Raw genomic sequence first — 26,286 nt, 5'->3', positions numbered from 1 at the left:
GAGAGCTGCTGAATGCTTATTCCTTGGTGCTGTAACTGTAATTCTCTTCTCCTACCCATTTCCCGCCATTTTTCTCTCTCTTTTCACATAGAACAGCTGATATGTGAACGGTGAAGATTAAGGAGAAAATTGGCCTGCTGGCAATATTCTGGCTATTTCTTTTTAAAGAACAAAACTAAGTTGTTCTTTAAAGTGCATCATTTTTTAACGTAGGAGATCATGTCTCTCATAACCAGAGGAATCTGACAGATACTGGGGCCGGTTGCCTTTTGGTGCCTTCACCCACTATGCACACAGAGGACACCTACACACGATACCTGTTGATCCATTTGCCTTCCTGTCGAGCCGTGACCTTTCTCAGAAGTTCTTGTTCTCATGTTCCTGCTGAGGGCCAATAACAAGTGACTTCATCCCCTCAAGCACAGGTGATTGGACCAAGGCCGGTCACTTGATCCAAGCGAGGCCAATCAGGTGTTGTCTTCTAAGAGATGGTCCTTGAAGCCAAAATTCTCGATAGCTTCCTTTGGTTCTTAAACTGGTACATGGTCAAAACTCTGTACCTGATGATGGGTCCAGATGGAAGCGGGACCGAGAAATGCTGGCCAGATGAAAAAAACCGTAGCAGGTATCCAGGGAGGAGAAAGAAATGAAAGCATGGATATGAGATGAGTGAGGCCGTGCACACCTACAAACTCGGAGCTCAGGAGACAGAAGCAGGAGGATTACAGGCTTGAGGCTAACCTGAGTAACATAGCAAAACCTCCAAAAAAAAAAAAAAGATGTCTCCCCTAGTCTGATCTACCCAATGGATAGGACATTCTCCACAGCTATGTGGAGAGCGGGGACTGACTCTGACATGAACTCTGGTACTCCATATTTGACCACCTCCCCTTGGTGGGGAGGCCTGGTGGCACTCAAAGAAAGAATAAGCAGGCTACCAAGATGAGACTTGATAGCCCATGACCATATAGTGGGGGAGGAGGTCCCCCTCGGTCATAGACCTAGGGGAGGGGAATAGGGTGAAAGCAGGAGGTGGGGTGAGGAATGGGAGGATACAAGTGACAGGATGGCAATTGCGTTGTAATCTGAATAAGTTAATAAAATTTTTAAAAATGCAAAAAAATAAAGGTTTCTGAGAGAGAAAAGGAAGGAAAGAGAGAGATAGAACAAGGAGGAAGAGAGGAGAGAAGGAAGAGGAAACCTTCCTGCCTGGGGGTGTTCCGATGGCTGCTGCTGCCCCATCAGGAGACCCAACCGTCATTCTGTCATTGTGCCCTTGGAGAGCCTTTCGGTGACTTTCTCTTCTCTGCTTAAGCCAGCTGGGATGGTGCTGTGATTTGAATGTGGCCTCTCAAGTTCCTGTGTTGGAAACTCAATTCCCAGTGTTGGGACACGAAACTCCTAACAGGTGATTAGGGTGTGAGAGCTCTGCCTTTGTGAATGGGTGACCGCTGCTGTCCCAGAATGCATTAGTTCTCACGTGAGTGGACCCCTTCCCACTCTCTCACATGCACCCTGTACTGCCCTTCTGCTTTCCACCATGGCATGGTGCAGCAAGATGCTTAACCAGAGCCAGGCCCTTTGATCTTGGACTTAGTCTTTAGAGCTACGATAAATAAATCTGTGTTCTTTAGAAATCGCTTGATTTCCGATGTCCCTGCTATAGCAGCGCAAAGCAGACGAAAACAGATGGGCTTTGTTCTTAAAAGCAAGGATCTCTGAGACAACGCCTCTCACCTTAGCCACTCGCTCACTGTTATGGCTTGATTCCGAGACGTCACTCATAGACTTCTGTTTTGAACACTTCGGTCACCAGACTGTAGTGCTGTTTTTGAAGGCCGTGGAATCTTTAACAGGTGGAACCTGGCTGGCAGAGGTAGGTCACCAGGGGAATGTCTTCAAAGATTATAATCATCCATGGCTCTGGCCTGAGGTCTCTGCTTCCGGGTCCACACCATGTGAACAAGCACAAACGGACAGCCCCCGCTACTATGCCCTCCCACTGTAACGGACTGAAAACCACCAGCCAAAATCAACCTCTCCTCCCGTCAGCCGCCTCTGTCAACGTGTCACAGCACAAGACAAGTGACTAACACACCCACAGTTGGTGCTGTCACCTCTGTATCAGAACGTACAGTGGAAGCAGGGAAGCCGGGAGTCACTACCCTAATGGAGAGCAGATCCAAATTCTAAAAGTACGTCACACTGACTTGCAGGAGCATTTGTTAGCTAGGCAGTGTGCCAGCAAATGTCTTTCAACCAACTCTCCTAGGGAAGAGAACCCACCCACCCCCAAAGCATTTACCAGTTCCTGCGGCATAAATAGTTCCTCTGTTGTTGCTTTCAATGTGAGAGTGCAGAACTGAGTTTAGGAAAGATGCTCATAATTGGCTTGCTAGGGCTAGGACAGGAGCCATCCAGCCGGCACCTTTTGGACTTGCAAGGACCTCCCTCCTCCCCTTTTCATGGCTTCCTTCTCATTATCTCATCATGGCGTTAAATTTTTAGAGTATGTATCAGCTGCTTTCTGTTGCTGTGATAAACACCACCACCAAACGCTACCTAGAGAAGAAAGTTTGTTTTGGCTTATGGCTTCAGGGCATTAGACTATAGTGGCAGGGATGGAAGATCAGCAGGAGCAAGAAGCTGACTGATCACATTGCAAGCCCATACAGAAAGCAGAGCTAAGAGGAAGTGGGGTAAGACTACATAACTTCAAGGCCCGCCCGCCAGTGTTACACTTCCTTTCCTGAGGCTGCATTCCTGAAGGTTCCTAAACACCGCCACCAACTGGGGACCAAGTGCTTAAATGCATGAGCCTGTGGGACACATTTCTCATTCAAACCAGAGCACAGTCTTGTTAGCGCTGTCTTTTACTCTGAACCAGCTTCATTTTTCTTTGCGAAAAGGCCTAGTGTAGTTGCTTTCTTTAAATAACAACCCTGGACTGGTGAGATGGCTCAGTGGTGAAGGTACCGGCCACCAGACCTGACAACCAGAGTGTCCCCCCCCCCAGGACCCTCATGGTGGAAGGAGAGAAGTGACCCCACAAAGTTGTCCTCCAGTCTCCACGTGCACATCGTGGGACATGCGCACACACCCTATAAGCCCACATACAAGTAAGTGAATAAATGTAATAATAAGAATATTAACACACAGTGTCAAGCCTCTCTGAGATCTGGAATTTCACGTGCTTTCAATCAGCAAAATACCGATAAAATCATAATCATTTTTCATATGACAACCTATGGTATCTACATGCCAGGCCACAGTGGCAAGAACATAGGGTTTGCCATTAGGCTGAGCTGCGGTGGACGCCTGAAGTCAGAATGTGTGTGGTAAACCTTCGGTCACCTTCTATACACACTGGGTCACTTGTTCCCAGTAACCAGGCCCGGTGTTGTTCACGTCCATGAAAACCAAAATTAGTAAATCCTCCCAAACAGATAGCACAGCCTTCTTAGGCTCAAGTTTCCTTTCCTGAAGAGCAGAGGTGCCACCTCAGCCACAACTGGAGGCAGTGTGCACCTAAGCCTAGGCTGAGGGGACCCTTCTCTATACCAGACACCAGGCATGGGACCACAGACCCTTCACGTCTGGGGCTCCTTTGAACGGAGTTTTTGTCATGTCAGGTTTTGCTTGTAGAATACAAATCAGGTTAGACTTCTCTAGAAGTTGCTTCCCTATGTGAACTTCCATGAAACATAATCCCATGTCGGGAGATATACGGCAGGTGTCAAGCTCAGTTTCAGCACAGACCCTTCCAAGGTCTCTCTTTCTGGTGTCTGGATAACAAGCCACCAAGGAACAGAGGTGAATGAGTTTGCTAATCGGTCCCTTCCTTCTCCTCAGTCCCACTGTTCCCCACCCATTGGGTTGGAAGAAGCCCAATGTCCTAGGTCCCATTAGCCTTTGAGAACCAACAAAGTCACATGAATGAGACTAAATGGCCCACTCCCAAGCCTGCTTGGAGAGCCTTCAAGGCTAGACTAAGTCTGCATCCCCACAGCCTTCTCAGTAGTGTCTTTTGTTTGGGACAAGACTTTTTCAAAAACTCTTAACAGCTGGTCTCTGATGCACACGGTGTCAGCGACTTTTGCATGCCTGTGAGAAAATACCTGAGCAAAGCAAAACACCTAAGGAGTGGCGCATTTGAGCCTATAGCTTCAGAGGCTGCCGTCTGTGTGGGCGAAGCATCGTAGCCACAAGAGCGCGTGTTGTGAACTTCTCCAGTTCATTGCAGACAAATGGCAGAAAAGGAACTTAAACCACAGAGGACAGGAAACAGTAGAGAGACCCGGGAAGGGGCCAAGGCAAAGACAACAGCCCCAAGCATAAGACAATCTCCTGAAGTTTCTGCCGCCTCCTGAAATAGCATCTATCACAGGAAGGTTTCAAGACGTGCTCAAAACACAAGCCTGTGGAGGATGTTTTATAGCCGCGACACATTTTTAATGTTTTTATTGTACATCTTCGTGGAGTGCAGTGTGATACTTCAGTACACAAAGACAATGTGTGATCAAGGTTATTGGTATATCCCTTCACCTTACACACTTACGGTTCCTTTGTGTTGAACACACTCAAGATGCTCTCTGCTAGGGACTTTAAAATGCTCACAGACTTGTTGACACAGTTACCCTGCTGTGCTACAGAACACCTCCTGCCCAACTGTACCTTCTTCCTCCACCGCCCCTCCCCCCCCGCCCCTCCCCCCCCTGCCCCTTCCCCCCCCCCCCCCCCCGCAGCCATTCTTCTTCTCAGCCCCTCACAGCCTCTATTCCGTTCCACCCGTCTGTGAAAATCACCTTCTTTGAGATTCTATATCTGAGTGAGAACATGTGGGCTTTTTGTCTTTGCGGGCCTGGCTTATTCCACTTAACACAATAACCCTCCAGAAATCTGAGCCATGGATTTCTTTAAGTGAAATCTCGCCCAAAAGTCCAAAAGCAGATTTTTTTAAAAATAGAGCTGTCCCTCAATGGTTTTCTCTAAAGTCTTTTTTTTTTTTTTTTTAAGTTTCTCAGACCTCTAAAAATATTTTTAAATGAGAACTTAGAACTGCTTGGACAGCACTGAGGGCCCAAGAGCCTCATCCAGACCCAGTCTGATCCTTCGTTTGTGAGTGAGGTCTTAACACTGGTCTGGAAAAGCCTTGGGCTTGGTGATCACAGCTTAAAAAGTGCTTCTCATCAAACACATTGGAGAGCTAGGGGCGAGAAAAGCAATGAGGGGCCCCTGGGGCTGCTCAGCTCACATAAGAGACAGGAAGACCTGAGCCAGCCTTACACATGCTTCGAGACTCAAATTCACTAGACAGATTGGATGTGGGAGTCACAAGAGAGGACAAAGATACCTCTGATTATCCAGGCCTGTATGGTGAAGAAAGTTAAGTTGCCAACCATAGAAAAGGCTCCCAGAAAGGGAAGAAAATTATGTACCCGGTTCCGAGCATGATGGGTATTTCATTTGCTCTAGTTTAACTAGTCTCTCTTTTAAGCATCCTGAAAGTGCGTGTCTATCCTGGAAAGAGGAGGTCACTTGCCAGAAGGAAACCAGGATCAGACAATGGCCCTATCATTCCTCATGAGTAAACAGCCAGGACACACAAGACACAAAAATGCATGCCAGTTGCAAAGGAGTAAGACCCTAGGCTATGAGGTCCACTTACCCCATAGTCATAGGCAAATGGTCACATTCAGTCTTCCAAATAAAAAGGATTTTTCTCCGCAGGCTATGCACTTCTCGGGACACAGACTGGCGCTGTCAGGGCAGATAGTTAGCAGATGTTGACTGAGGCCCTACTACATCGGGGTGAGCCTGGAGAAGTGAAAAATCACTGGCTCCCCTTAGCACTCAGCCATCTGAAACACGTAGGGAGGGGGATGCAGGTGCCATGTGTTCTCCTGAGTGAGTCCGTTTGTTTATCTCTGAGTGGCCCACAGACAGTGACTCCAGGCAGCTCTGACCAGGGGACTCTGTGCTCCGTGACCCAAGCTGGATACACTTGGATGCCACAGTTCCAAAGCTGCTCCAGGAAGTTCTTCTGGTGCCAACCTTCTTTCTCCCTCTGTTTGTCACTGGATCACCAGGGGAAGGCAGATGGTGCCCTGCAAACACATCTATAAACCAGGCAAATGTGAGTCGTGTTGATAATGGAAAGCCAACATCGGGCACAGCATCACCAGGGACCACTCAGTGGATGGGACTGGGAAGGAAAACAAATTTCTTCTGCTCGACCCAGAAGAAACATTCTCAGTGACTGAGTGCAGTGAGCAGATTCCGTACGCCCAGGTCTGAAGCCTTCTTCCCGCCCCCCCCCCCATCATCAGCTGTGCCCCGGTTTCCACATCTTTCAAAAGGGAATAGGATGAGTCCCCCCTAAGCTGTAACAAGCATAAAGAGAGAGGCACATGGGTGTGTCAGCGTATCCCCAGTAGTTATTGACTGTCTAGATCCCAAGGAGCAGGCTGCCCAGGGTTAAAAGGTGCCCTGTCACATGACTTTTCACCAAGAATTTCAACACCCTGGTCAGTCACAATGGGCTTCAGTTTGGGTTGGGGAGATTTCTGTTGCTCTTGCTGGTTTTGGTTTTGGTTTTGGTTTTGGTTTTGGTTTTGGTAGGCAGGATCTCACTATGTAGCTCTGGCTGGCCTGGAACTCAACTGTGTAAACCAGGTTGGCCTTGAACTCACAGAGATCCACCTGTCTTCCTTCTCCTCTGAGTGCTGGGATTAAAGGTGGAGGCCACCACGCCCCGCCAGCCCGGCTGGAGGAGACTACTTTGCTTGCTCTAAAGCCACTTCCATGGCTCAATTGGAGGCAGGAAGCCTAGCACCTCCGCCATTCACGCCCTCCCTCTCAGCTGTCACAGGCACCCTCATTCTCCATAGTGAGGAATTCTCACCCACAGCCAGAACACCCACACTGAGGCCAGGCTCTCAGAGAAGCCTGGAAGGGGACACTGAACAGGCCCTATGTATTCTTGGACCCAGAGTTTCTTTTTTTTTTTTCCCCTGCCTCTGGGATTATCTGAGGGATTGGAAGATCTTTAAACCTCTCCAAGCTGCTTGACCACGCATGACGCCAGACCTGCTCCAGAAAACACGCCCTGCCAAGCAGGGTGCCGCTTACCAAAACAAGAGCTTTTTAATCTTTCCGTTCCATTTCCACTCTATTTCCTAACCAAGAAATGTACAATCCCAAGAGAAAAAAATCAGCTCTCCTTTCTCTCTCTGTCTCTCTCTGTCAGTCTCCCCCAGCCTGCTTCTTGCCCTCCCTCCCTTCCTCCTCCTCTCTCCCCGCCCCCTCCAGCTTTTATCATTTTAAGCTGCACGCACGCCATTCTTCAGGGGATTAAAGTCAAATTTAGTCTTCTGCAATTGTTATTACCTACCCCTTGGCTTATGAGATGCATTTGCCTGCATTTGTAATGCATCAATAACTTCCACTCTCCTCTGCTGGAAAACAATGCATTATATTAAATAGCCTGTGTCTAGCCTTGTATTGAAACAGACGATAAATTAGGACTTCCAGCTCTCAGTTTTTTACTGATTCCTAAACCTGCCAGTTACATGCCTGTCCGCCCCGCTGAACATTCTCTCTGAAGCCGCGAATGCACAAAGCCCTTGTTCACCGGTCCTCCTGTCTCCATCACTGCTGCCGGGTGTCAGTTTCACACCACCAAGCAGACTGTAATTGGCAGGATGAGGTGCAGAAATAGGCAATGGTTTGAATATGTGGTTTTCAAAACACACAATCTCTCTCTATTCCTCCACAGCCCCCCTCCCCTTTTTAAACACACACACACACACACACACACACACACACACACACACACACACAGAGTCTGTCTTACAATATCTTACAGACTTAAGGACTTGGCATAGGAAGATTCTGATGAGAATCCCAAGGGCTCGCCTGAGTCCTCCAGCCCATGGGTTAGAAGCTGAGAAAAGGAAACAGTAAAATGAGCCGCCAACCGGACCCACAGCAGGACCAGCTGGGTCCTGGAGAGGTGGCTTTGGAAATACACCCTGATGGGAATGGACCTGAGATGTGCAAAGTATCCCACGGGTCAACATTGTCCTGCCAGGACCTGTGTGCAGTCCTAGGGTGAGTGGCAGAACCCTGGAAGGAGGCATCCAGCACACAGACTCTTGTCTGAGGGCTACCCAGTCTTGTTTTGTTTTGTTTTGTTTTTTGGTTTTTTGGTATTTTGGTTTTTCGAGGCAGGGTCTCTCTGTGTTAGCCTTTTTATTTACTTCTTTAGAGACAAAGTCACTTATGTTCCAGGCTGCTCTCAAAGTCGCTATGTAGCCGAAGATGGCCTTAAACCTCTGGTCCTCCTGCTTTTACCTCCTTAGTGATGGGATCGCAAACCTGCACCGCCATGCTTGTTTTACGTACGCCATGCTGGGAATCAAACCCAAGACTCTGAGCATGCTATACAGGCATTCTGAGCCACCTGCCCACCCCCCACCCCCGGCCCATCACTGCTCAGTTGCTGGATCACCCACAAGCTTTCTCACCCTTGGTACTCCTGGCATTTTAACCCCGGTATCTCATTGCTATGGAGGCATTCTTTACATTTGTAGGACTTTCCCCCAGCAACCCTGGCCTCTACCCACCAGACGCCAGGAGCATCTCGCTCAAGTTATGAGAATCAAAACTATCTCCCGTGGGCTGGAGAGACGGCTCAGCAGGCAAGTGCACTTTCTGTTCTTCCAGAAGACCCAAGTTGATTCCCAGTGCCCATATCAGGAGGTTCACAACCATCTGTAACTCTAGCTCCAGGGGGTCTGATGCTTCCTCCACGGGCATCGACACACATGTGCACATACCCACATGGAATCACGTACGTAGTTTCATACAGTTAAAAAATTAATAAAAAAAATTTTTAATTAAAAAAAACTATCTTCAGACACCGTGGAACCGCCCTTGTGGGGTACACCCACCCCACAAAAGCAGAGGTGTATTTAGCCTCAATCAGCACATGCTCACAGCACTTTAGAAACGATGAGGACAGAGGGTCCCCCTAGTCCAGAGACTGGAAATCCAAGATGCAGGTGCTGGCGGGTCTGGCTTCCTCTGAGGCAAGTTGCTACCTTCTTAATGTCTCATCGTGTAGCCGGTTCCTCAGTCAGGGACACCACTGTGTCTCACAGTCTCCTTGGAAGGACACCAATGTCGCCGGATTAATCCACGCACCCCATTGCATGGCATCCTTTTAACTATACCTCATACAGGCTTGTTTGCAAACTCAATCCCATTTGGGTCTATCAGGGGTTGGGAACTCAACAGACAAATGGGTGTACCCAACACGGTCCATCGTAGGGAGGGAAGACAAAAAGGCAGAAGGAGGGATTTTGTCATGGAGGGACCACAGTCTCCTTAGGCTCACATCGCTGTGAAGGATCAGGGACTTGTGGACGACTGTGGCAGCTTGTCCCTTAGTTTCAGGGCTGATGGCAAGCAGAGATCTTGTAACGGCATATTCCAGACAAGCTAAAAGTGACATGCTACTTCTTTTAGAAAGAATGACTATAAAAATTCATCTCTTGGGGCTTACTAAAGAATACACTTGTTAAACTGGGGTCACTTGACTGTTTTGAACTAAAATTCAAGCAGCCCCACAGTTGTTAGAATTAAAAACAGTAATTTTCACATCAGGCAGACAGGGCCTCTGACCCTTAGTCTTGTATGAACATTAATAGCTTAAAAATAAATAGTAAAATGAATAGATTTTTCTCACTGTGAAGGAGTTTGAGCTACTGTCTGATTTAAATCCTCATCTTAGTCCAGTGTGGATATACTTGGGCCCACCACAGAAATCATGTGGAAGACAGAGTGGCCTAGGCACAAGGGATCTTTGAAAAGAAATCCCAGCTACTGATGTTTATCCCCATAGCTCTGTTCACCCAGCTCTTATCCAGTTTGAAAGGCAAAACGGAGACTTCTCTGACTGGTACCTGGGGTGGATGGGAGGCCATTCTTTGGCCTTGGGTTCTGGTACCAATTCTAAAATCTAGGATGCACAGTCAAGAGAAGATGCCAGGTCATCCTTCCCCAATAAAACAAGTCCAACCTGAAGCCTATGAAGGGGATTGGGTTCTCTGAAACACTTTGTCATTGTCTTAAGAGACGGAATGGTGACAGGTTAGATGGCATGATCCGACGCAGCACCCCTGCAACTCCTCACAGCTGTCTTTGAAGATGCTTTTGTCCATGCGGAATCACAGCGCCTCAAAGAGCTCACAGCACAAACACAAACTCGGGAAATTAGGTGTTGGTAAGATGGCACTTGCCACAAGAGGACCTGAGTACAAGCTCCAAACCTCACGTTTTTAAAAGCAAACCACAGGGGCTGGAGAGATGCCTCATCGGTTAAGAGCACTGACTACTCTTCCAGAGGTCCTGAGTTCAATTCCCAGCAACCACATTGCAGCCCACATGATGCTGTCTTCTGTCATGCAGGCATACGTGCAAATACAGTACCCATATACATAAATAAGTAAATTCTAAAAAACAAAAAGAGCAAACAGCTGTAGTAGAGCACACTGCAGTCCAGCAGAGTAGAAGACAATGCTGTCAAGCCGGAGCTACAAACTGGGAGGAGATTTCATCTCAAAGAAAAAGGGACACCAGCTGAGAAACGCCACCACAGCCACCATCTTGTCTCCACAGGCATCTGCGCTCTCTCTCTCTCTCTCTCTCTCTCTCTCTCTCTCTCATTCATGCACACACACAAGCAGACACACACATAGAGACACGCATAAACATAAACACATGTGCACACACACACACAAGACTGGAAAAACCCCTAGTTTGTTGTTTTGAGAAACACCACCCACAGCCACCATCTTGTCTTCCCATGCTCTCTCTCTCTCTCTCTCTCTCTCTCTCTCTCTCTCTCTCTCTCTCTCTCTCTCTCTCTCTCTCTCGCATGCGCATAAACACACAGAGGCATACATGCACACATACACACACTCACAAGACTGGAAAAATCCCTAGTTTGTTCTCGTTTGATTTCTAAGTCTGAAAACTCAGGATGTGAATTTCTCCTATGGTGCTTATCTTTCCAGGGAAGATTCCTTAATGCAAGGAAAAAGACTATTTTAAAAAGCAGACCGAACACTGTCTCTCTGTCAATCAATCACTAGCTCATGTGAAGACTGTTTTTTTTTTTAAAGTCTTTTCTATATCTAGGAAGTGCAAAACAGTAGGAAGAGAAACCACTACCTGGGTGCTGCCCAAACAAAGGCTGCAAACCCTTTCTTCCGGAGGAAGGAGTGAGCCTCCAGCAGGACTCACACTCCACGTGCTTAAGTCTGAAGCAGGGTGTGTCTCTGAGCTGGTGGCAGTTACAAGCTGTTCACCCCCCAGTTCACAACAAGCAAGGACAGAAACTGAGTCACATGAGCTAGAAAGATGGCTCAGTGGTTAAGAACACACTGCAGCTGCATGGTGGTGGCGCACGTCTTTAATCCCAGCACTCAGGAGGCAGAGAGGCTAATCTCTTTGAGTTTGAGGCCAGCCTGCTCTACGGAGCAAGTTCTCGGACAGCCAGGGCTACACAGAAAAACCCCGCCTTTAAAAAAAAAAGCACATAGGGGGCTGGAGAGATGGCTCAGAGGTTAAGAGCACTGACTGTTCTTCCAAAGGGCCTGAATTCAATTCCCAGCAACCACATGGTGGCTCATAACCATCTGTAATTAGATCTGGTGCCCTCTTCTGGTATGCAGGCATAAATGCAAGCAAAACACTATATACTTAATAAATTCTTTTTTTAAAAAAAGGATGTGTTGCTCTTCCAGAGAATCCATGTTAGGCTTCCAAAACCCATGTCAAGTGGTTCTCAGCCACTTGCAAAAGATTCAGTGAGGGTACCAGCACTCAAGCACACTTATCCCCACGAAAGCACGCATGTGCACACACACACACACAAAAGTTTAAATAAAGAAACTGAATCACTTAAAACACAGCATTCTGGCTTTGTGATTTTACTGTTAATTCTGACGATAAACTCGTGAGGGTTGAATTCTGTATGTCTAATTATTTAACACTAGCATACTTTTACAAACCTAAGAGCTCACATGGCTTGAAAATGTTACTTTTTTTTTTTTTTAACAATCCTTCACCAAATATCCGAGAAGAACTAGTCTGCAGGAAGGGTAAATATTGGTTCAGTGTCAACAACAATAGTTACCATAATTGTGTGGGGTTTGTTTGTTTTTGTTTGTTTTTGGACACAAGTTCTGCTGTTAAAACAACATAAATGCCTATTTCTCATGCCATTCTCTATAGCAGGAATGGCTATTGCTCTGATTTCACAGGTGAGGCACAAGGAAGATGAATTGCTGCCCACTAATGTACAACTGGCTGGCCATGGGGCTAAGATGAGAACACAGGCGGGTGGCCCAAGTCCCTGCCGGCAATCACCTCTGCCATATACTCAGCAATCAAATCTAAAACATCTCAATTCTTAAGTAATGGGAAAATGTTTGGAGGGACAAAAAGTTTAGAATAATTAACACTAAAACTGGAGATGAAAGCTCCTGTGGGAAGGGAGAAGGTTGGAAACAATTTGGGAAACCTCGTGCCAGGTTTTCCAAGTCTGGGATGCTGCATGCTTTAACTTAATGAACAGCATAGATGGGTGAGCAATTGGCTGTTGGATGTATCACACAAGTTTCTTCCTTTTTTTTAAACGAAATCATTTTACTATTTTATGGATATAGGTGTTTCACCTGCATGTATATCTGTGTGCTGTATATGTGCCCAGTATCTGCAGAGATCAGAAGAGGATGTCAGATCCCCAGGGATTGAAGTTACAGATGGTTGTGAGCTGCCATGTGGGTGTTGGGAATCAAACCCAGGTCCTTTGGAAGAGCAGCTAGTACTCTTAACCACAGAGGCATCTTTCCAGCCCCCCCCCCACACATATATGTGTGTGTGTGTGTGTGTGTGTGTGTGTGTGTGTGTGTGTGTGTGTTTATATTGAAGGAGTAGCTTGAACCATCAAACAATGGCACCCAAGGTTGTTGGGGGGTGTTGAGCACCCCCTAGTGGATTACAAAGTGACATCATCCTTCTGTGAATTTTCACTGAGTTTTTCAGTGCTTTGTGTCTTAACCCAGTGTTGTAACAGAGGACCTACTCAAGGAACCAGGAAAACTAAACTGTTGAACTAGACTGGACAAGAGGTGGCTTTTAACTGTCAATTGACTGGACCATGCATTTGATATTGGTAAATGCAACAGCCTTGAGGAATATTCAACAGTGCTGTGGACCACTATGGATGACTCTTTCATGGTCCCTCATGAGCACGTGGCTTCTGGATCCTATGGACCATGCTCAGCCCAGTGAGGAAGGCACTGCCAGGCAGGTGAACTCAAATCTTGACAGTCCATCCCCTCCAAAGGGAAGCAGGCTCCTCCCATTCTTCTGGGCCTTGGGGAGTAAGGTTTTGAAAGCACTGTCATCAGTTCTCTGTGCCAAATCAGTTCTCTGTGCCAAGGGAGAAATATCCTTAGCAGCTTTATTGCAAAATGACTGTGAGTCTAGAAGTCATGTCCAGGGCTCCCGAGGTTATGCAATGCTTCAAGCATATACCCCAGCAAGACTGAGCCAGGGAACTAAAAGATTGCTCCCATGCCCTCATCTGAAATTCCCCTTATACTCTTGTGTCTACACCAGAGTTAAATAAAACACCTCTGGGGTTGGTGGAAAGTAACCCATTGATGAGTCTTCTTCTGACACAAACCTGTGTGGGCTATATATGCACAGGATTTCTTTCAAAAGACCTCTTAGTGAGGCTAGAGAGATGGCTAGTGTTTAAGAGCAGTGGCTACTCTTCCAGAGGACTGGGGTTCAATTCCTAGCACACACATGGCAGCTAACAACCATTTTTATCTCCATTTCTAGGGGATCCAATGCCCACTTCTGGCCTCCACAAGTACTGCACACACATACGCACAGCCATACTCATACACACAAAATAAAAATAAATAAATCCTTAATTTCTTAAAAGACCTCTTAGCAAAATGACAAGCTGTTTAGAAACAAAGCTGTAAATGGGAACTAATGAATGTGTTTTATGGCTATCAGAGGGCAAAGGAATGCCACAAAATCACACCACACAACAGACTTCATACAAGAGATTCATCTGATATACAAAAGGCTGCCTCTGAGTGGGATGGAAAGAGAGAGAGGAGGATGTGGTGACACAGCCTCTGTAAGGGGTATGGAGCATGTACAGAGGGAAACTAACTGTGATGACAGTGGAAACATGTCACACTGGCTGCTAGCAACTATGGGGCCGCTGGCGCTGAGTCACTGAAGGTGGGGTAAGGGATTGGGTAACAACTTTATTAAGAGTCATGTTACGAATGTCAGGGGAAAAAAAAAATCTAAATCAAGGCTTTGCGTGGAGGAACAATAGCTAGATAATCCACTGTCACTTGAATGGCCATTGATTACTAGGTAAGCCCTATGATTGCTAGCTATGGTGCCTAACTTGGTACAGTGACTCTCAATGGATCTCTGAATAGTCCTTAAAGATGCTGATGCCAGACCTTACCCAAGGGCAATTACATGAGAGTTCCTGTGTCAGTGTTTTTTTTTTAAAGACCTCCAAGTGGTTCTAAAGGGTGGCTTGGGTTGGAAACCGCTACCTCGATTAACAGAACTTAGTTACCTAGAGCACTAAATACTGCTTTTAAAGTAACTTGACATTTTCCCCTCAAGCATCAGAAAAGCCCTGTTGATTTTGGTAACATTTTCCAGACAACAGCGACTGATGAACTGCTGCTAATGTTCAGGGCACGGAATTAGACAAGACTCCTGTGCATCAGACGCATCTCCCCAGACAAAAGCTTAGAGGTGGATTTCTGAGAACAAGGTCTGGACAAATAACAGTCAGAGATAGGTTGACCTCAGCTGAGCCAGAGATGCTTCGGGGAGAAGGAAGACAAATTTGCAGGTTCATTTCCACATCCGTTCAAAGGTTTATGAAGTGTGCAGTAACTGTGCTAAGTGCTGGAGACTCTGAGATTAAGAAAACGCGTCTAATGCCTCTGTAGGAACTGATAATTTATTAGAGAGAAGAAAAAAAAAAGGGGGCGAGGGACAAAATTTTCCAGCCATGCAATGTGGCCAAGGATGACAGGCAGGGACTTGGGAGGCCCCAGGAAGAAACACAGGATGAGAGGCACGGACTCCTGAAGTCAAAGTTTCCAGTCTTATGAACACCAAGTGACAGGCAACACAAAAAGAATAGGCAAGAGGCTGATTATAAAGGCCCTTGGATGTCAGCTAAGGATACTGGGTTTAACTTTGGAAGGTAATGGATTGCAGGGGGCAACTGGCGTGGTCAGCCTTGCCTTTAGAATCTCACTCTAGTGGTGTGGTTTGAGATGTGGTCCTCAGAACCACCAGCATTGTTCCTGGGCTTGTTTAAAATACAAATCTTAGGCTTCATCCCAAACGCACCAAATCAAAAATCCATGTGTTTGTGTAGGCCAGGGGTAGATGTCAGGTGACTTCCTCAATCTTTTTTTTTTTTTTTAAACAAAGTCTCTCACTGGGCCTAGAGCCCACCAACAATTAGCTAGGCACCCTCCCACCTCCATCAAACATGGAGATTTCAGAGATGCACTGCCACATTTAGCCTTGACATAGGTACTGGGGACTTGAACTCAGGTCCTTTTATTTGTGCACCAGATACAGAATCTACATATTTTAGACAAGGTGTCCAAACTCAGTTGTACATTGAAACTAGAGACGCATAACAAAAGAGGGAAGATTTTCACTTGATGCTTTTGGGGAACTATTTATAAGTCAATAGTAAACTTTAAACTTTTTCATCAAACAGCATCTTAGCAGTTGCCTGTGGGCCACTGTCTCCACATATAGACTAAATATTTATTTAAAATATCCAGATAATGAGTGAAATATCCAAAGGATTCTTGTTGCAGACATAACTGTGGTTCCCTGGGGTTCTTGTGTTGGAAGCTTTGGTCCCCAGTGTGCTAGTGTGAGTGGTAATGGGACCTTTTACTGGTGAGTCATTGGAGACACTGCTCTTGGAAGAACTTAAGGTAGCTCTCTTGGGATGATGGGTAGTCCCTGGGAGAAAAGGTTGTTTTAAAAGAGCCATCTTGGCACCTCCCTGGTCTCTCCCTGGCTTCCTGTCTTATTGTGTGAGCTTCCTCTCACATACATACTCAAATCATGATACAGTCACCATAATGCGCTACACTCTGAGGGCCTTCACCAGGACGAGTAGCATGCCCTGTGGACATTCCTCCTCCTAAACTGAGCCCTTTTTATAAAGTTCCCAGTCTTGTGTATTTTTCGTTGTTGTTATAGCAATGGCAAACAGACTAATAAAATGTCCATTGTGGAATTAGAGGAAAGATTCCGTGATCTATTTTCAGGACAATGAGATGTAGACGTCCCCTCACTTACCTCGAAGCCTTTGAATAAGATGGGCACGACCCAAATGGGGTACTCAGAAACCCAGCTACAGTCAAGTGTGGACTTTACAGTTGCTGGTTGTGTGAGTTGAGAGATCTGCAAAGAAGTGGAAGTGGCTGTGTGTTGAGGTGGTCTCTGGTGGAGAAAATCCCCTCTGATCAGGGGTAGTCCTGACAACAGGACTCAACAGGACAACACGGACTGAGAACCTGAGAACTCGTTTTTTGCCCAGAAAACACATGGCCTTCTCTCCAGAACAGAATCTGGAAGAATTGGAAAGAGGGGTCTACTAGGTAAGAAGTGGGGGCTAGAAGGACAAACAAGCAATTAGTCTATAAATAAGCACAAGTGTACCTCATTGTTAACAATCAGTGTGTTATTGAATAGGGCATACAAATTGGACTTGGGTTAAGTAAAAGCTATTTTAAGCTTACTTTGGGAATTTTCTATTTAAAGGAATTCTTTGTGGAGTGGATAATCACCCACTGATGAAGCCTTTGTTAAAGCTAGAGTTCTACAAAGCTGAAGTTCCCAAACTGACTGTGCCAGGAACATCACCAAGATGTCTGACAGAGTGCATCTTGTCTGTGTCCTGGAAACAGTGTCTAGGGGTGGAGGAACCCATCCTAAAAAAGCAATAGATCCCACCCTTGGGGTGAATGGGTACGTAGGCAGGAAAAGGAAAAAGCCGTATTGTTTTTGACTTGAGAGTAGAGATGTATACATGGGGTTATAGGTGTCTTGCTAGGCAGCATAGGAGGCAGGCGGAAGAGGATGTGAGTAACTAGAGGCAGCAAGACAGTCAGATCAGGAAGGTCCTCGCTGCCAAGCCTGAGGGTCTGAGTTTGATACCCAGAACCCAAATGGTAGGAGAGAACTGACTCCCATAAGTTGTCCCCCATGAGTACACTGTGGCATGCATATACCTACACACTTATGTATGTATAAATGTTTTTTAAAAATGAACTCAAAAGGGTAAGTGGCCGAAATAATGGGGAGAAATTGCTTGAATCATGGCTAAAGTCTTCTCTTGCCTACCTTCAAGATCTCTAATGCTACTATGATGCATCATGAATGAAACGGGGGCTCATAAGGCCCCATCCCTCCCTGAGGACTGTTGGTAGTTAATGGCCGCTGGTGCCATGGTGGGGGGAGGGGAAGGGAAGTAATTTTTCTTCAGTAGCATAGCCACTGATAAGTAGCCAGTGTTACAGTAAACAGCCCTTCAGTCATGCTCACACAAACAACCTTAATTAAACTCAGTGGCTCCCAAAGGGGGAAGAGGCATGAGAGGAGGAGGAGGAAGAGGAGGAGGAGGAGGACTTACTGGAAGAACAGTTTAGCTGGGAGAAGGAAGGGGGTGAAAAATAGGTTGATGATGGCCCAAGACCAAAATTTGGGGCTATCAAGATGGCTCGGGCTTAAATTCAGTCCCTAGGACTCACATGAAAAGGCCAGCTGTAATAGTAGGCATCTTGAATCCCAGAAATCCGACTTCAGCATGAAGAGCAGAAACAGGAGAACTGCCCAGGAGCTCACGGTCCAACTGGCCTCAGGCACACAGCTCCGCAGAAACAAGACAGGCCTTACCCCAACCAGGGGGAAGACGAGAACTGACTTGTTCCCTGATTCCCCACATTCATGATAACAATACTAAATTTTTTTTAAAAAAGACAAAATTTGTTACACGAATGTATAAAACTGTCAAAGGGTTTTTGACATTTTTCAAGGGCTGATAGCTACAGTGTGTTTGTGGTGCTAGTGATTCAATTACCTGTGGGGCATCTGTGAGTGCTTAACTAGCTAGAAAGGCGTTCTAGTGGGAAGCGATGGAAGACACAAGTAATTTAGTGTTAATTGAATAACCCTGCATATCTTGACTCTCACTGCCAAAGGCAGACAGCCTCTGTGCTGCGATTCCTGGAATGCATTCCCAGAAAAGATGGAGCCCAGATGGAATATTGAAAAATGGAGAAAGCTAGGTAATTTGGACATGGAGGTAAAGGAAAGAAAGAAAGAAAGAAAGAAAGAAGGAAGGAAGATAGAAAGAGCTGGGCGTGGTGATGCACGCCTTTAATCCCAGCACTCAGGAGGCAGAGGCAGGCGGATCGCTGTGAGTTCGAGGCCAGCCTGGTCTACAAAGCGAGTCCAGGATGGCCAAGGCTACACAGAGAAACCCTGTCTCGAAAAACCAAAAAAAAAAAAAAAAAAAAAAAAAAGAAAGAAAGAAAGAAAGAGAAAAAGAAAGTCAATTAGAGCTGAATCCAGAGGCATAACTACTTAGACTGTCTCTAAGTAATCCAGTGTAAGACATGGACTCCAAAATAAAGTAAAAGAGCTATCAGGTGATAGCCTGGCGCAGAAGCGCTAAGAAGGCATACGGGACGAGGAGGTGGGGAATGTGTAAGTTCTAGATCCTAATAGTCATTTAAGATTATCACACTTGGGGGGGCTGGGGAGATAGCTCAGAGGCTAAGAGCACTAACTGCTCTTGCAAAGGTCCTGAGTTCAATTCCCAGCAACCACACAGTGGCTCACAACCATCTGTAATGAGATCTGGTGCCCTCTTCTGGTTTGCAGGCACACATGCAGGCAAAACACTGTATACTTAGTAAATAAATAACTTTAAAAAAAAAAAAAGATTATCACACTTGGACACAAAATAGAGTACACCCTCCTTATAGCCTAAGTCTGAATTCCAAAGAAAGTGTCCGTTCCCTCAAGGAAGACTGAGTCTCCAGTACTATTGGGGTGGAGGAGGAGTTAAGAATGCCTCCTCTGCCTTTATAAAGGGTTTTCACGGGGGCTAGGTGGATGTTGTAGCCAATGGAGTACTTGTAAGGACCTGAGTTCAATACACAGAAACCATGTAAAAGCGCATGGCGTGGGGTTGTAGAGACGGCTCAGTGGTTTAAGGGCACTTGCTGCCCTTCCAGGGGACAGGGTTTATTTGGCACCCACCTGGCAGCTCCCAACCATCTGTAAGTCTAGTCCCAGGGGATCTGATACGAACATTCACATGTGCCAAGGGCACATCTACACAATTATAAAAATAAAGAGTAAAGGGTTTTCATGGCATAGGAAGGTGGAAAGAAAGTCAGGGGTAGTGGTGCATGCCCAAGAGCCTACCATTCAAAAGGCAATCGGGATAGCAACCCCCTGCTTCAATGTTTTAAAAAATTAAATAGATGGAGAGAAATGCTATGATCTAGTTTTATAAGTCCAAGAAAGTCTAAACATGCAAAACAAGTCTCAATTGAAATAAGCTGGAAAATTTTTTTTTAATCCTATTAGCTCTCAGGGCTATCTATTAAATACTGCTGTGACACCTCCCCCCATAAGGTGATGGTCATAGAGGCCTTTGCAAATGGAATTTCCTGGGTGGAGTGGGATTTGGAGGATACAGTAAACAGAAGTTTCCACCCAGGTAGAGGTAAATCCCTCCTTTATCTGTGCTTCTACCTTCACCCAGCTCCATTCCCCAGCAGGTCCCACCGAAGGTCTTAGAAAAGTGGAAGATACAAACGCATCAGGCCAGTGAATCAGCAAAGAAACTGAGAGTAAATGGGACGTCAACAGAGAAGTTTATGGAAGGGTCGGAAAGGGATTAAGTGAAGTCAGGAGAAGTTCTATTTAGACTGCAACCAAGATCAGCACCAGCTATTTCACCAGAGCTTTTAAGAGTCCATGTAACTTAGCAACTGACCTGTGTTTGGGTTTTGTTTTCCTTTTCTCCCCATGTCAGTTTCTCAGTAGTAACTATCAGGGGTAAAAAAAAAAAAAAATCTCAGAGTTGTCTCTTTACTGAGTGAAGGGAAACAAAGAATTGAAATATGCCCTGTCTCAAATGTCATGGTGGTGACAAGAAAGGACAGGAAATAAAAAAAGATTCAACTCTCACAATCATCAGAAAAACAAAGTTCTGCACTCGGGAGGCAGAGGCAGGGGGATTGCTCTGAGTTCGAGGCCAGCCTGGTCTGCAAAGTGAGTCCAGGACAGCCATGGCTACACAGAGTAACCTTGTCTCAAAAAAATTTTTTAAATGGCTTTAGGTGCACACCACAGACCAAGGCCCCTGGTGGGACCCTCCTTAAGAAGGTTCGGAGACTTTGAAAGTCAGCATCAAACCAGGTAGCCTATTGTTCACAGATACCCCTCCCACACCCCCTCTTTCTGTATCCCACATTTCCTGGGCCAGTGCTCCCCTGGCACTGAAGGGGATGGGAAAGAATTTATGCTTTCACCGGACTCCGAACCACATATATTCTATTCTCTCTGCTCAGTGGAGGTTTTGGAAGGCCAAGGCTGTACGGGGGGGGGGGGGGGGGGGGGGAGCAGTATCTCAGTAAAAGATGAGCCCCTGGAATGGCAGTCACATCACATTCTGAGAAACACACCGATGCACACATACATCCTTGACCACTCCTGGCAGATGTCCCCAAGGTGAGCAGAAGGCATTCCCTTTGGCAATTGTAGGGACAGCTCCCAGGTCCCTCTGTCGGCACTAGAAAGAACAGGCAGATCAGCACCACTCTGGTGAACAGCTCATAGCGCGCCCATCTTCGCCCTCAGCCCAGCCTCCCCTTTCATGCCTGCCTTGGGACCAGGCAGGAAGACCGCTCTCACACTTTGCCCACCCTCTCTCCTAGGATGCCCACATCACTTCCTTTCAGAGAGGTAGGCACCTGGGCATGCGTGGCTGTTTGTGCTTCTTTAGACCTCCCTGAGGCCACCAGGAGGTTCAAGTCTTATCTTTGCTTTCTGTCATCTTTAGCCTGTTGGGCTGTTATACAATGGTCTCAGGATGGCCGCCTCTGCTCCAGATAGCACATCCATACTCAAGAAACACAAAGCACAAGTGACTTCATCACATAGCCGGCTCTACTTGGAAAACAAAGGCATTCCTTGGAAGTCCCAATGAGGATTTCACTGGCTAGGGCTGTCAGGTGACTGCTTTTAGCTATAACGGGAGGTTGGAAGCATTATCTAGATTTTCTAGCCTTTGTCATAAGGTGAACAGAAGGAGGGCTGGAGAGATTGGCTCCATGGTTAAGAGCACTTGTTGATCTTTCAGAAAATCTGGGTTCCATCTCCAGCACCCATATGGTGGTTCACAACCATCTGTAACTCCAGTTCCAGGGGGGATCTGATGCCCACTCCTGACCTCTGTGGACACCAAGCACACATGCAGTGCATATATAGATATGCAGACAAAGCATTCACTCATAAAATAAAATAAATACGTCTGACTATCTATCAAACGTTAAATATTTTTTTAAAAAACAGAAGGGTAGCAACATAATCACATAATGTGTTCTTTATAGACAAAAAAAAAAAAAACCTTAGGCTTCCACATGCATGGACACACACATGAATGTGCACCTGCAACACATATGCAAACATACACACTACACACAAAAAAAATGGTAGAAGAAAAAATGTCCTCTAATGATCTGCTTCCTCCACCTAAGCCCTGACTCCTAATATTTCTACCTCTCCCCCAAAATGCCAATATTTTATAACTGAATTAACGTATTGATGAAATAAGAGCCCATCTGACCAAGACACTTCCCAAAGGCTCCTCTTCTGAACACTGCTACAGTAGGAAGTAAGCCTTCCATATACGGGCCTGAGGTCAGGGGAATTCATACCAAACTACTATAGCAACAGTTGCCAACACTCACAGTGAAGTCCAGAAGGGCTGTTCAGACCAACAATCTACTACTCCCCACCCCTCCCAGGTGCTGACCTCAGTAGCCATTGTACCCTTCCTGCTTTGTCTAGAGAAAGAAATGGCCTTACTCTATCCACAGATCAAACCCATATTGACTTTAGGCTAGTCACTGGGGGTGACATAGAGAATCCCAGAAGATACTGGATTATTTTTTACATTTTTGCAGCATGGGGCTTGATCCTGAGGCTCCTCACATGTCCTAGGCAAGAATCCACCACTGAGCTATACCCCCCTGCCCTCACAGGAGACCTGAGCAGGAGAAAACTTCAGTGGACCACTAATTCTTTTGCATGGTGACCTCATTCGATTTCAGAGGTCATTGCCACAAAGTGAAAAGCAATAACATGCCCCCAAGAAACTTGGATAACTGTGATAACAATTAAGATCACAGCATCTAACATATTTCAGGGTTGCTGCATACTTAAGCAGAGATAATGTTCCTCAGATAATGTGGGTGGAGAGGTCTCTTCATACACACACACACACACACACACACACACACACACACACACTTTCTCACTCTTCCCCTCTGCGGCCCAGCTTGTTTCCTGAACTTTCTCCTTGCTGTCTGGGGCCTCTGGGTCTGTCTTGGGTCTCAGCCTTTAAAGCAATTCTTGGAAAGGGAAGTAATTGGTGGGACTCCCGCTAAGCTGAAAGCCCCCAGGGTGATGTGGGTCCAGTGTCTTGGCCTAGATGGAGCCATCCAGGGAAAAGCATGAGGAAGGGCGGTCCCCTGAGGATGGAGAACGGATGCATTAAGAAAGGGGCATCCTTCAGGAAGTGATCCATCACTCATGACATTAAAATGGAGCTGGGCAGAGCTGGAGGACAAGGACGTACAGAAGGGACTCCCTGGACAGTGCCCAGAAAAATGAAACCCCATGAGCTTCTTCTTTCTCATCCTGCTCCCCCGATTCTACCCACAGCCTCAGAGACTCCCCCACCCCCACCCCCAGAACAGGACAGGCTTGCTTAAGGTCCAGGATTCAAATTTAAGCCTGATTAGATTCTCTCTTTGATGCCTGACCCTTGGCCTCATAAGGAATATCCATATAGCCCACAGTATCTTGTCTGTTGAGTACGAAAGTCCATCAGGTCATTTACCTTGCCGCCTGGGTCCCAGATCTTCAGGTCCATTTATAAGGGTGTTTTTATTGGGTTAATGAAAATGACCAGATGTTTCTCCCTTCGTTTTGGCTTGGGTTCCAGTCTATGCCCTGTTCTAGCACGAGAGCCTTGGCATAGGGATGAGTAGGAAGTAAATGTGTATGCTTTAAGCCAGAACTCTGGGGCTGGAGAGGTGGCTCAGTGGTTAAGAGTACTGGTTGTTCTTCCAGAGGCCCTGAGTTCAATTCCCGGCACCCATGTCAGGTAGCTCACAACCGCCTATAACTCCAGCTCCAAGAGATCCGAGGGTACCCACACATGTGGCACAGATGCACAGATATGCATACACACACATGCATATGCACAGATATACATACATAATAAAATAAAGTGTTGACAAAGTAAACAAACCAGGGTTTTCCCCATACATGGCTCTGTTTAGCCCACTGCTTTCCCTGAACTGTTCATGGAAAGAGACTCTTTCATTGACGACCCTTCCTTAGTCAACTACAAGTCACAGAGTACTTTATAGTTTGTAAGGCAAGTCCACTTTGATTATTTCATTGAAACTAGAAGCAAAGCACACAATAGGTAGGGAGTCCATTTTTCTTCTCTCCTGAGAGTTGGTCCTCCCCAAATACCACCTAAGTGAAACACATTCACTAGTTCAATAACAAGTTGCCTGCCTGGCTTGTGTGAGATCCTAGGACCTGTCCTCAGCATCAGAAAAAATCAAAAACAACACTCAGCATTCTAGTATCTTCCAAAAGTCTCAACTCTTGGGATATACATTTTTTAGGTAGGTTGTGCTCACAAGCAAATCAATCCAATTCCAAAAAGACCTGGAAGCAATTCACATCCGGGATGGCACGGCCAAGGAAGACTGGTGGCCTTCTCTGCTCTGACACACAGCAAGGGCAGATAACGTGACATGTAGATTTCTAATTTTAAAACACATGAGTGCACATAGCTTGACTTGCAATGCTTGTGAACAGTTCACTTGCTGTATAGTATAAGTAACAGAGAAGAGCAGGCCAGGTCATGACTGCTAGGTCTTAAGTCTTCCAGCCGCTGGGCACGGCGAACCTGTGGAAGGTGGACAGATAAGTCCTCTTGACTCTGGTGAGCTCCCATGAGTTCCCTGTTCTGGTTTGATTTGGGAACAAGGACTCAGGCAGCGCAGACATGTCTCAGACTCAAAGCTGCTCTTGAGATGCACCTCTTCCTGCCTTAACCTCCTAAAGGCTGCAATTTCCGACTATACCAGTGCACCCTCCTCCCGAGAGCAAGACAGGCAGTGTCCACCCCAGCCTCAGCCCCTCCCCATCCCCTTCCCTCTTAAAAAAGGAGGGGGAGGAGAAAGGTGAAAGGAGGAGAAGCCCCCACCCCCACCCCACCGTCTTTCAGTCACTGCTGTTGTATGCTGCTGCTTGCCACCCATTTACACGTCCTGCCCTGTAATATTCTGGCAGCTTGATGTTTCCCATATTTATGCTTCTGTAGCCTTGATCCTCAGATTATAGTCTCATATAAATAACTTCTGAGAGGGAAGAGACCTTTCCTATTGCACCGAAGATCTTGTATACAGCCCAGGGCTCTTGCCAGTTCATGGTAGGTCTCAGTGTGGGGCACTGTGTTCAGTCTCCCCTCCGCCTCCTATGTTCAAAAGCAAGGTTGTGCAGTCCTGAAGGCTGTGTGCTCATTTCTCAGGCGGTACTCTCTCTGTCAGAATGCTCTAAGGTGACTGGCCTACCCTGGAGACATTCCAAGCCCATTCACCTCTGTATTGAGGTGGATACCCTAGTCCCAGCATTAAACAAAAACCCCATCTCTGCCAAATTAAAAAACAGGTCCTAAGTCAGGCATGGTGGTACACACCTTTAAACCCAGCATTGGGGAGGCAGAGGCAGGTGGATCCCTGTGAGTTTGAGGTCAGCCTGGTCTACAGAATGAGTTCCAAGACAGTTTGGGGTGACACAAAGAAACCTTGTCTTGGAAAAAAAAAAAAGAAGGAAGGAAGGAAGGAAGGAAAGGGTCTTACATGATTGACTGAAACAAAAATACTAGAAATTATTTTTGCTTTGATCCAACACTCAGATACAAAATATCATTCAAATGTACCTCAAAAACCTCAGGGGACGTCCTAGTCAGGGTTCCTGAGGAGCAGAACCTGAAGCAAATCTTACTCTTTCGGGTTCAAGTCCCAGGCCATACAGAGAGGGGAGGGGGGTGCAAGGCAGGGAAGGACAAAGACAAACAGGAGATGGTAGAGCACCCAGCTGAGTGCACGGGCACAACAAAGATCAGCCAGTCTCCAGAAACACCACGCTGTGGCCTGAGAGCAAGCAGCAAAGACCAATGACTCGAAAGGTTCATGAGGGCTGAGCCACCTCAACTGAGACTGGTGTTCTGTTAAAGAGGTCCCAGGAAGCTTGTCTGTCTCTGCCACCATGTAAGGACAAGGGCTTCGAAGAGAGGAGAGGCCTCCTCAGACACACACTGCTAGGACTTTGACATCTGACTCCCAGGTCCCCAGCACTATAAAGACATGTCTGGGGGGGGGGGGGGCTGAGGAGATGGCTCAGGTGGTGAGGGCCTGAGCTTGATCCCTGAGGACCTGGGTGTGGTGATAGCCACCTGCAGCCCTGGCAATGGGGAGACAGAGATGGAAGGATCCCTGGGGCTCACTGGCCAGTCATCTCTCCAGCCCCTAATTTATTTTTTTTTTAACAAAATAAAAAAGTACACGGTACCTAAGGAACCCAGTATTGTCCTTTGGCCTTTACCTGCAGAAGTACGCATGTAACCCTAACACACGGGAGTATATACTTACACACACTGCCCGTTCTTTCTAAGCCATTTGATTTGTGTTATTTTATTAACTGACAGAACTGACTATGAGAGTCCACACATTATACCCCTGTGCTTTAGACACAGGGTGGCAGAGAAGGGGCAAACGGAGGCGAGCA

Source organism: Acomys minous (genome assembly GCF_964271855.1).
Source record: "Acomys minous genome assembly, chromosome: 18".
NCBI classification, from domain to species: Eukaryota; Metazoa; Chordata; class Mammalia; order Rodentia; family Muridae; genus Acomys; species Acomys minous.
The sequence above is the reverse complement of the archived record's forward strand: the minus strand, read 5'-3'. Positions refer to the sequence as shown.